We start from the raw sequence: 11,835 nt of genomic DNA, 5'->3' as shown, positions 1-11,835 counted from the left end.
TCCCGGAATGATGGGGATATTATTATATATGCATCTTGTTAATGTCGGTTACCAGGTGTTCACCATATGAATGATTTTTATCTCTATGTATGGGATGTGTATTGAAATATGAAATCTTGTGGTCTATTATTATGATTTGATATATATAGGTTAAACCTATAACTCACCAACATTTTTGTTGACGTTTTAAGCATGTTTATTTTCAGGTGATTATTAAGAGCTTCCGCTGTCGCATACTTAAATAAGGACGAGATTTGGAGTCCATGCTTGTATGATATTGTGTAAAAACTGCATTCAAGAAACTTATTTTGTTGTAACATATTTGTATTGTAAACCATTATGTAATGGTCGTGTGTAAACAGGATATTTTAGATTATCATTATTTGATAATCTACGTAAAGCTTTTTAAACCTTTATTGATGAAATAAAGGTTATGGTTTGTTTTAAAATGAATGCAGTCTTTGAAAAACGTCTCATATAGAGGTCAAAACCTCGCAACGAAATCAATTAATATGGAACGTTTTTAATCAATAAGAACGGGACATTTCAGTTGGTATCCGAGCGTTGGTCTTAGAGAACCAGAAAATTTGCATTAGTGTGTCTTATCGAGTTTGTTAGGATGCATTAGTGAGTCTGGACTTCGACCGTGTTTTCTTTAAAAATGATTGCTTAACATTTTTGTTGGAAACTATATATTTTTAACATATGAATATTATGTGATATATTAATCTCTTAACGTGTTTGATATTATGTGATAGATGTCTACCTCTAGAACAAGTCCCATTGACTCACCTAATAATAATGAAGAGTCAAATGTAAATTGGAATGATTTGTGGACTGATTCACAAGTTCCCGAAGAGGAACCGGAAGAAGAGTCGGAACCGGAAGAAGAATCGGAACCGGAAGAAGAATCGGAACCGGATGAAGAAATAGAACCGGTGGGGGAAATAATAAAACGGTTAAGTAAAAGAAAATCCTCAACCAACCGACCAAAGTTAATTATGGTCAATGGTGTTTCCGCCAAGGAAGCAAAATATTGGGAGGATTACCAATTCTCCGATGAATCGGATTCCGACGAGAATTCCGATGATGTTATAGAAATTACCCCAACTGAATTTAAAAAGGCAAAAGAAAATAATAAGGGAAAGGGCATAAAAATAGAGAAATCTAATTCCAACCCCGATGAACTTTATATGTATCGTCAACCCCCGAAGTCCTTAAGTTGTAACAATGACCCGGGAACCTCTAAACCACCAGGTTTTTCTAAACCAATGTGGACAACGAAGGCTCGTATTAGGGGAACATCATATATCCCTAGAAACTTGGCAAAACGAACCAAAACCGAAGAAGAAGAAACGAGCGAGTCGGAATAAGATAGTTGTATTCGTGTGGTGTAATATATGTAATATAGTGTTCTTATGCTTTATGATATATGTAAAAATTGCTTGTATTAATAAGTATTTTTTTATGAATCTAACTCTTGTCTATTTTACAGTTTAAAAACACAAAATGGATAGACAACCCAATATTTTAAGAGACCTACCCGGAGACATGATTGATGAAATCTTGTCTAGAGTCGGCTAGAATTCTTCGGCACAACTATTTAAGGCGAGATCAGTTTGTAAGATATTCGAAGAACGTTCCAAGAATGTCTTGGTTTATAAGAGACTTTCGTTTGAAAGATGGGGGATATCACATTGGGAAACCCATAAGTTACGATGTGTTTACTTTGACGCATATATTGCGGGGAACCCAAATGCTATTTTACGCAACGGGTTAAGAAATTATTTTGACTCAATATATCCGAATATTGGACTTCGTGATTTAGAAAAAGCGGCTAACATGCAACATAAAGAAGCATGTTATGCTTACGGATTAGTAATGTTCGCTTCTCACCAAAGTGAGAACAAGAACATCGGGCTACAACTATTAAACAAAACGTTTCCACAAGTGACGAAGTCGGTAATTGGGGTAAGAAATGAGGTTTTTAGATTATTACGGGACTGTTGGACATTACGTAACCCTCGTCCCTTTGATGACATTACAACACGCTGTCTTATCAACGGCCATAACGGTTATGTTGCACAAGACCAAGGATGGGAAGTAGTCCTAGTAAAACCAGAATGCATGACTTGTTTCTGGACGTATGAATTACGTGTCTTTATTGCCTTTGCTGAACGACTTGTGTACTAGCTAGAATTGTCTTCACAACTATCTTGTATCAAAGTTATTGTGTGCTATATTTCATGCTTTATGTAAAATAAGCGGTATTGTAAGTTTGTAAAATATTGTGTAAAAGTTTGAACGCGAAATATTATTATAATCAGTTTTTCATATAGAATTGTAGTAGTTGAATTGTATATTAGCTACTAAGTATGAACTTAACGGGTAGGTACTACCCGAATTTAAACTTATAAAACGCTAATATGAAGAAAAAGCTTTTATAAATGAGTTCATATTATGCTACGAAATACTATTAACTACTCTTAATATTCTGTATGATTAACTTGTTCCATTTAACTATTTTGAAGGAAATGGCACCGACTACTCGACACACCGTGAATATGAATGAAGAGGAATTCCGTACTTTTCTAGCTTCAAACATAGCCGCAGTACAGGCTGCGCTACATACCAACAATAACCTTGGATCTTGCAGTACAGGAAATCGTGTAGGATGCACCTACAAAGAATTCACTGCCTGCAAACCTTTGGAATTTGATGGAACCGAAGGACCGATCGGATTGAAACGGTGGACCGAGAAGGTCGAATCGGTGTTTGCCATAAGTAAGTGTACTGAAGAGGACAAAGTGAAGTACGCTACGCATACCTTCACAGGTTCTGCGTTAACATGGTGGAATACCTATCTAGAGCAAGTGGGACAAGGCGATGCGTACGCACTACCGTGGTCAGCATTCAAGCACTTGATGAACGAGAAGTACCGTCCCAGAACCGAGGTCAATAAGCTCAAGACAGAACTTAGAGGGTTACGAACCCAAGGATTTGATATTACCACGTATGAAAGACGATTCACAGAATTGTGCCTATTGTGTCCGGGAGCATTCGAAGATGAGGAAGAGAAGATCGACGCGTTTGTGAAAGGATTACCGGAAAGAATCCAAGAAGATATAAGTTCACACGAGCCCGCCTCCATACAACAGGCATGTAGAATGGCTCACAAACTAGTGAACCAGATTGAAGAAAGAATTAAAGAACAGACTGCTGAAGAGGCCAATGTGAAGCAAGTCAAAAGAAAGTGGGAGGAAAACGGTGATAAGAATCACCAATACAACAACAACAGCAATTACAACAATAATCGCAGCAATTATCCCAACAATCGCAACATCAATCGCAACTACAACAAACGGCCTAACAACAACAACAACAACAACAGCAACTACAACAATCATCCCAACAACAATAATAACCGCAACAACAACAACAATCAGAAGCAGCTATGCCAAAGGTGTGAAAAGAATCACTCGGGGTTCTGCACCAAATTTTGCAACAAGTGTAAAAGAAATGGTCATAGCGCGGCGAAGTGTGAGGTCTACGGACCAGGGGTTAATAGAACGAAAGGAACAAATGGTGTCGGAACGAGTAATGGCGGAGCAAGTAGTGTCGGAGCAAGTTATGCCAATGTAGTTTGTTATAAATGTGGAAAACCGGGCCACATTATTAGAAATTGCCCGAACCAGGAGAACACGAATGGACAAGGCCGTGGAAGAGTTTTCAATATTAATGCGGCAGAGGCACAGGAAGACCCGGAGCTTGTTACGGGTACGTTTCTTATTGACAATAAATCTGCTTACGTTTTATTTGATTCGGGTGCGGATAGAAGCTATATGAGTAGAGATTTTTGTGCTAAATTAAGTTGTCCATTGACGCCTTTGGATAGTAAATTTTTACTCGAATTAGCAAATGGTAAATTAACAATCAGCAGATAATATATGTCGGAATCGAGAAATTAAACTGGTTAGCGAAACATTTAAGATTGATTTGATACCCGTAGAGTTAGGGAGTTTTGATGTGATAATCGGTATGGACTGGTTGAAAGAAGTGAAAGCGGAGATCGTTTGTTACAAAAATGCAATTCGCATTATACGAGAAAAAGGAAAACCCTTAATGGTGTACGGAGAAAAGGGCAACACGAAGCTACATCTTATTAGTAATTTGAAGGCACAAAAACTAATAAGAAAAGGTTGCTATGCTGTTCTAGCACACGTCGAGAAAGTACAAACTGAAGAAAAGAGCATCAATGATGTTCCCATTGCAAAAGAATTTCCCGATGTATTTTCGAAAGAATTACCGGGATTACCCCCACATCGATCCGTTGAATTTCAAATAGATCTTGTACCAGGAGCTGCACCAATAGCTCGTGCTCCTTACAGACTCGCACCCAGCGAGATGAAAGAACTGCAAAGCCAATTACAAGAACTTTTAGAGCGTGGTTACATTCGACCAAGCACATCACCGTGGGGAGCTCCTGTTTTGTTTGTCAAGAAGAAAGATGGTACATTCAGGTTGTGTATCGACTACCGAGAGTTGAACAAACTTACCATCAAGAACCGCTACCCACTACCGAGAATCGACGACTTATTTGATCAACTACAAGGCTCGTCTGTTTATTCAAAGATTGACTTACGTTCCGGGTATCATCAAATGCGGGTGAAAGAAGATGATATTCCAAAGACTGCTTTCAGAACACGTTACGGTCATTACGAGTTTATGGTCATGCCGTTTGGTTTAACTAATGCACCAGCTGTGTTCATGGACCTTATGAACCGAGTGTGTGGACCATACCTTGACAAGTTTGTCATTGTTTTCATTGATGACATACTTATTTACTCAAAGAATGACCAAGAACACGGTGAACATTTGAGAAAGGTGTTAGAAGTATTGAGGAAGGAAGAATTGTACGCTAAGTTTTCAAAGTGTGCATTTTGGTTGGAAGAAGTTCAATTCCTCGGTCACATAGTGAACAAAGAAGGTATTAAGGTGGATCCGGCAAAGATAGAAACTGTTGAAAAGTGGGAAACCCCGAAAACTCCGAAACACATACGCCAGTTTTTAGGACTAGCTGGTTACTACAGAAGGTTCATCCAAGACTTTTCCAGAATAGCAAAACCCTTGACTGCATTAACGCATAAAGGGAAGAAATTTGAATGGAATGATGAACAAGAGAAAGCGTTTCAGTTATTGAAGAAAAAGCTAACTACGGCACCTATATTGTCATTGCCTGAAGGGAATGATGATTTTGTGATTTATTGTGACGCATCAAAGCAAGGTCTCGGTTGTGTATTAATGCAACGAACGAAGGTGATTGCTTATGCGTCTAGACAATTGAAGATTCACGAATAAAATTATACGACGCATGATTTGGAATTAGGCGCGGTTGTTTTTGCATTAAAGACATGGAGGCACTACTTATATGGGGTCAAAAGTATTATATATACCGACCACAAAAGTCTTCAACACATATTTAATCAGAAACAACTGAATATGAGGCAGCGTAGGTGGATTGAATTATTGAATGATTACGACTTTGAGATTCGTTACCACCCGGGGAAGGCAAATGTGGTAGCCGATACCTTGAGCAGGAAGGACAGAGAACCCATTCGAGTAAAATCTATGAATATAATGATTCATAATAACCTTACTACTCAAATAAAGGAGGCGCAACAAGGAGTTTTAAAAGAGGGAAATTTAAAGGATGAAATACCCAAAGGATCGGAGAAGCATCTTAATATTCAAGAAGACGGAACCCGGTATAGGGCTGAAAGGATTTGGGTACCAAAATTTGGAGATATGAGAGAAATGGTACTTAGAGAAGCTCATAAAACCAGATACTCAATACATCCTGGAACGGGGAAGATGTATAAGGATCTCAAGAAACATTTTTGGTGGCCGGGTATGAAAGCCGATGTTGCTAAATACGTAGGAGAATGTTTGACGTGTTCTGAGGTCAAAGCTGAGCATCAGAAACCATCAGGTCTACTTCAACAACCTGAAATCCCGGAATGGAAATGGGAAAACATTACCATGGATTTCATCACTAAATTGCCAAGGACTGCAAGTGGTTTTGATACTATTTGGGTAATAGTTGATCGTCTCACCAAATCAGCACACTTCCTGCCAATAAGAGAAGATGACAAGATGGAGAAGTTAGCACGACTGTATTTGAAGGAAGTCATCTCCAGACATGGAATACCAATCTCTATTATCTCTGATAGGGATGGCAGATTTATTTCAAGATTCTGGCAGACATTACAGCAAGCATTAGGAACTCGTCTAGACATGAGTACTGCCTATCATCCACAAACTGATGGGCAGAGCGAAAGGACGATACAAACGCTTGAAGACATGCTACGAGCATGTGTTATTGATTTCGGAAACAGTTGGGATCGACATCTACCATTAGCAGAATTTTCCTACAACAACAGCTACCATTCAAGCATTGAGATGGCACCATTTGAAGCACTTTATGGTAGAAAGTGCAGGTCTCCAATTTGTTGGAGTGAAGTGGGGGATAGACAGATTACGGGTCCGGAGATTATACAAGAAACTACCGAGAAGATCATCCAAATTCAACAACGGTTGAAAACCGCCCAAAGTCGACAAAAGAGCTACGCTGACATTAAAAGAAAAGATATAGAATTTGAAATTGGAGAGATGGTCATGCTTAAAGTTGCACCTTGGAAAGGCGTTGTTCGATTTGGTAAACGAGGGAAATTAAATCCAAGGTATATTGGACCATTCAAGATTATTGATCGTGTTGGACCAGTAGCTTACCGACTTGAGTTACCTCAACAACTCGCGGCTGTACATAACACTTTCCACGTCTCGAATTTGAAGAAATGTTTTGCTAAAGAAGATCTCACTATTCCGTTAGATGAAATCCAAATCAACGAAAAACTTCAATTCATCGAAGAACCCGTCGAAATAATGGATCGTGAGGTTAAAAGACTTAAGCAAAACAAGATACCAATTGTTAAGGTTCGATGGAATGCTCGTAGAGGACCCGAGTTCACCTGGGAGCGTGAAGATCAGATGAAGAAGAAATACCCGCATCTATTTCCAGAAGATTCGTCAACACCTTCAATAGCTTAAAATTTCGGGACGAAATTTATTTAACGGGTAGGTACTGTAGTGACCCGAACTTTTCCATGTTTATATATATTAATTGAGATTGATATTTACATGATTAAATGTTTCCAACATGTTAAGAAATCGAACTTGTTAAGACTTGATTAATTGAAATAGGTTTCATATAGACAATTGACCACCCAAGTTGACCGGTGATTCACGAACGTTAAAACTTGTAAAAACTATATGATGACATATATATGGTTATATATATAGTTAACATGATATTATGATAAGTAAACATATCATTAATTATATTAACAATGAACTACATATGTAAAAACAAGACTACTAACTTAATGATTTTGAAACGAGACATATATGTAACGATTATCGTTGTAACGACATTTAATGTATATATATCATATTAAGAGATATTCGTACATCATAATATCATGATAATATAATAATTTAAAATCTCTTTTGATATTATAAACATTGGGTTAACAACATTTAACAAGATCGTTAACCTAAAGGTTTCAAAACAACATTTACATGTAACGACTAACGATGACTTAACGACTCAGTTAAAATGTATATACATGTAGTGTTTTAATATGTATTCATACACTTTTGAAAGACTTCAAGACACTTATCAAAATACTTCTACTTAACAAAAATGCTTACAATTACATCCTCGTTCAGTTTCATCAACAATTCTACTCGTATGCACCCGTATTCGTACTCGTACAATACACAGCTTTTAGATGTATGTACTATTGGTATATACACTCCAATTATCAGCTCTTAGCAGCCCATGTGAGTCACCTAACACATGTGGGAACCATCATTTGGCAACTAGCATGAAATATCTCATAAAATTACAAAAATATGAGTAATCATTCATGACTTATTTACATGAAAACAAAATAACATATCCTTTATATCTAATCCATACACCAACGACCAAAAACACCTACAAACACTTTCATTCTTCAATTTTCTTCATCTAATTGATCTCTCTCAAGTTCTATCTTCAAGTTCTAAGTGTTCTTCATAAATTCCAAAAGTTCTAGTTTCATAAAATCAAGAATACTTTCAAGTTTGCTAGCTCACTTCCAATCTTATAAGGTGATCATCCAACCTCAAGAAATCTTTGTTTCTTACAGTAGGTTATCATTCTAATACAAGGTAATAATCATATTCAAACTTTGGTTCAATTTCTATAACTATAACAATCTTATTTCAAGTGATGATCTTACTTGAACTTGTTTTCGTGTCATGATTCTGCTTCAAGAACTTCGAGCCATCCAAGGATCCATTGAAGCTAGATCCATTTTTCTCTTTTCCAGTAGGTTTATCCAAGGAAATTAAGGTAGTAATGATGTTCATAACATCATTCGATTCATACATATAAAGCTATCTTATTCGAAGGTTTAAACTTGTAATCACTAGAACATAGTTTAGTTAATTCTAAACTTGTTCGCAAACAAAAGTTAATCCTTCTAACTTAACTTTTAAAATCAACTAAACACATGTTCTATATCTATATGATATGCTAACTTAATGATTTAAAACCTGGAAACACGAAAAACACCGTAAAACCGGATTTACGCCGTCGTAGTAACACCGCGGGCTGTTTTGGGTTAGTTAATTAAAAACTATGATAAACTTTGATTTAAAAGTTGTTATTCTGAGAAAATGATTTTTATTATGAACATGAATCTATATCCAAAAATTATGGTTAAACTCAAAGTGGAAGTATGTTTTCTAAAATGGTCATCTAGACGTCGTTCTTTCGACTGAAATGACTACCTTTACAAAAACGACTTGTAACTTATTTTTCCGACTATAAACCTATACTTTTTCTGTTTAGATTCATAAAATAGAGTTCAATATGAAACCATAGCAATTTGATTCACTCAAAACGGATTTAAAATGAAGAAGTTATGGGTAAAACAAGATTGGATAATTTTTCTCATTTTAGCTACGTGAAAATTGGTAACAAATCTATTCCAACCATAACTTAATCAACTTGTATTGTATATTATGTAATCTTGAGATACCATAGACACGTATACAATGTTTCGACCTATCATGTCGACACATCTATATATATTTCGGAACAACCATAGACACTCTATATGTGAATGTTGGAGTTAGCTATACAGGGTTGAGGTTGATTCCAAAATATATATAGTTTGAGTTGTGATCAATACTGAGATACGTATACACTGGGTCGTGGATTGATTCAAGATAATATTTATCGATTTATTTCTGTACATCTAACTGTGGACAACTAGTTATAGGTTACTAACGAGGACAGCTGACTTAATAAACTTAAAACATCAAAATATATTAAAAGTGTTGTAAATATATTTTGAACATACTTTAATATATATGTATATATTGTTATAGGTTCGTGAATCAACAGTGGCCAAGTCTTACTTCCCGACGAAGTAAATCTGTGAAAGTGAGTTATAGTCCCACTTTTAAAATCTAATATTTTTGGGATGAGAATACATGCAGGTTTTATAAATGATTTACAAAATAGACACAAGTACGTGAAACTACATTCTATGGTTGAATTATCGAAATCGAATATGCCCCTTTTTATTAAGTCTGGTAATCTAAGAATTAGGGAACAGACACCCTAATTGACGCGAATCCTAAAGATAGATCTATTGGGCTTAACAAACCCCATCCAAAGTACCGGATGCTTTAGTACTTCGAAATTTATATCATATCCGAAGGGTGTCCCGGAATGATGGGGATATTCTTATATATGCATCTTGTTAATGTCGGTTACCAGGTGTTCACCATATGAATGATTTTTATCTCTATGTATGGGATGTGTATTGAAATATGAAATCTTGTGGTCTATTATTATGATTTGATATATATAGGTTAAACCTATAACTCACCAACATTTTTGTTGACGTTTTAAGCATGTTTATTCTCAGGTGATTATTAAGAGCTTCCGCTGTCGCATACTTAAATAAGGACGAGATTTGGAGTCCATGCTTGTATGATATTGTGTAAAAACTGCATTCAAGAAACTTATTTTGTTGTAACATATTTGTATTGTAAACCATTATGTAATGGTCGTGTGTAAACAGGATATTTTAGATTATCATTATTTGATAATCTACGTAAAGCTTTTTAAACCTTTATTGATGAAATAAAGGTTATGGTTTGTTTTAAAATGAATGCAGTCTTTGAAAAACGTCTCATATAGAGGTCATAACCTCGCAACGAAATCAATTAATATGGAACGTTTTTAATCAATAAGAACGGGACATTTCACTATTGACTTCCGGGATTTATGGGATTTAAAGAAAATCTTACGTAATAAGATTTGGTTTTTCGGCGATCAGGATCTTCTTTGATTTAATGCGGCAATCTGTTTTGATTTCTCTGTCGGATACTTTACTATAAATCTACTCCTTCGTTTCATCATTTTTCACAACTCACATCTTCTACTTCTTCCCCTTAATTCCTACTTTAAGACATTATGCTTCATCCCATTCTGATCCTTGATATACTCTTAATTTTCACATCTGTCATTCTTCTTTTTCATCTACCATCAGAATAATCTATTTACTTCTACTATACTCTTGAGTTTATAGTGTTTCTAGTTCTCCCATGTCTCTATATTGCTATCTGCATCGATATACACGGTTTGTAAATCTTGAGCGGTTGTTGGGTTTTATATTCCTCATTATTTTTGGCAACTTCATGCTTTCATTTTCCCCTCCCGACTTCGAGTCAAGCGAGCAATGGTCCGGAATTCGTAGGTATGAAATTTGGAATGAACATAGCTAATGCTCTCAGAAAGAAATAGTAATGGCACGATTTTGATTTGTCAAATTACCAGATTATCTTGGAAAAGATAGAACTATCAAGATGATATGTTCCTAATATGGTTGGAGATTGGATAGAATGTAAGAGCCGTGTAACATGGCACCTGATGACGGTACTGAGAATCATCATGCTTTATTAGAAACTTAACATGATTTACTGTAATATAATGACGTTGATCAAGTGTCATTATATTATACTAATTCATGCATCAGTCCCCAACACTACTTCTAAACATTCATATTTTAAACTCGGAGGTTTCAGAATTTAGAAACTAACACAGTTTCTTTTATGTTGTAATGCAGATATTACGGAGAGATAAATGATCTCAGATAGGAATAGTTGTGGGAATATCTCCAGAAATATGGAAAATATGTATAACAAAAGATATGAAGATACCTTATAATATCTAAGATAAGATGATGATGAAGAATATCATCTGGAAAGATTTAGAATAGGGAGTAGGGTTCTTACTAATGATTTCAGCAGGCACTGAATCATTTGGATTCTTTGAAAGCAGATTCAGTTCTTGTGATTTATCCACACCTTCCTTCATACTTTGCTCAATCCGTTTTCCAGTTCCAACCCTTCTCTTTTTCTGAGCTTTTTCAACACACTGTACTTTATCGTCAACTTTTGACTTGTTTAAGTCGTTTACAGTTTCTGCTGCTTCATCAGCATTTCAAGAACTACTTCATAATTCAGGGTGTTTTTCAGAAACTTCACATTCGGAGTATGAAATTCTAGACGTTATAGGTATAACTGGAGAAGTTTTGCGAGACTTTCAAAATACTGATTGCGAATTCCGCCAAAGAGATGATAAGCTGCTGGTACGTCTGCTGATGACGTCACGGAATATAAAAGGTTCTCCGGTAACGACGGCGAAAGGAT

Source organism: Rutidosis leptorrhynchoides, chromosome 2 (assembly GCF_046630445.1).
Source record: "Rutidosis leptorrhynchoides isolate AG116_Rl617_1_P2 chromosome 2, CSIRO_AGI_Rlap_v1, whole genome shotgun sequence".
NCBI classification, from domain to species: Eukaryota; Viridiplantae; Streptophyta; class Magnoliopsida; order Asterales; family Asteraceae; genus Rutidosis; species Rutidosis leptorrhynchoides.
Note: the sequence above shows the minus strand (reverse complement) of the source record.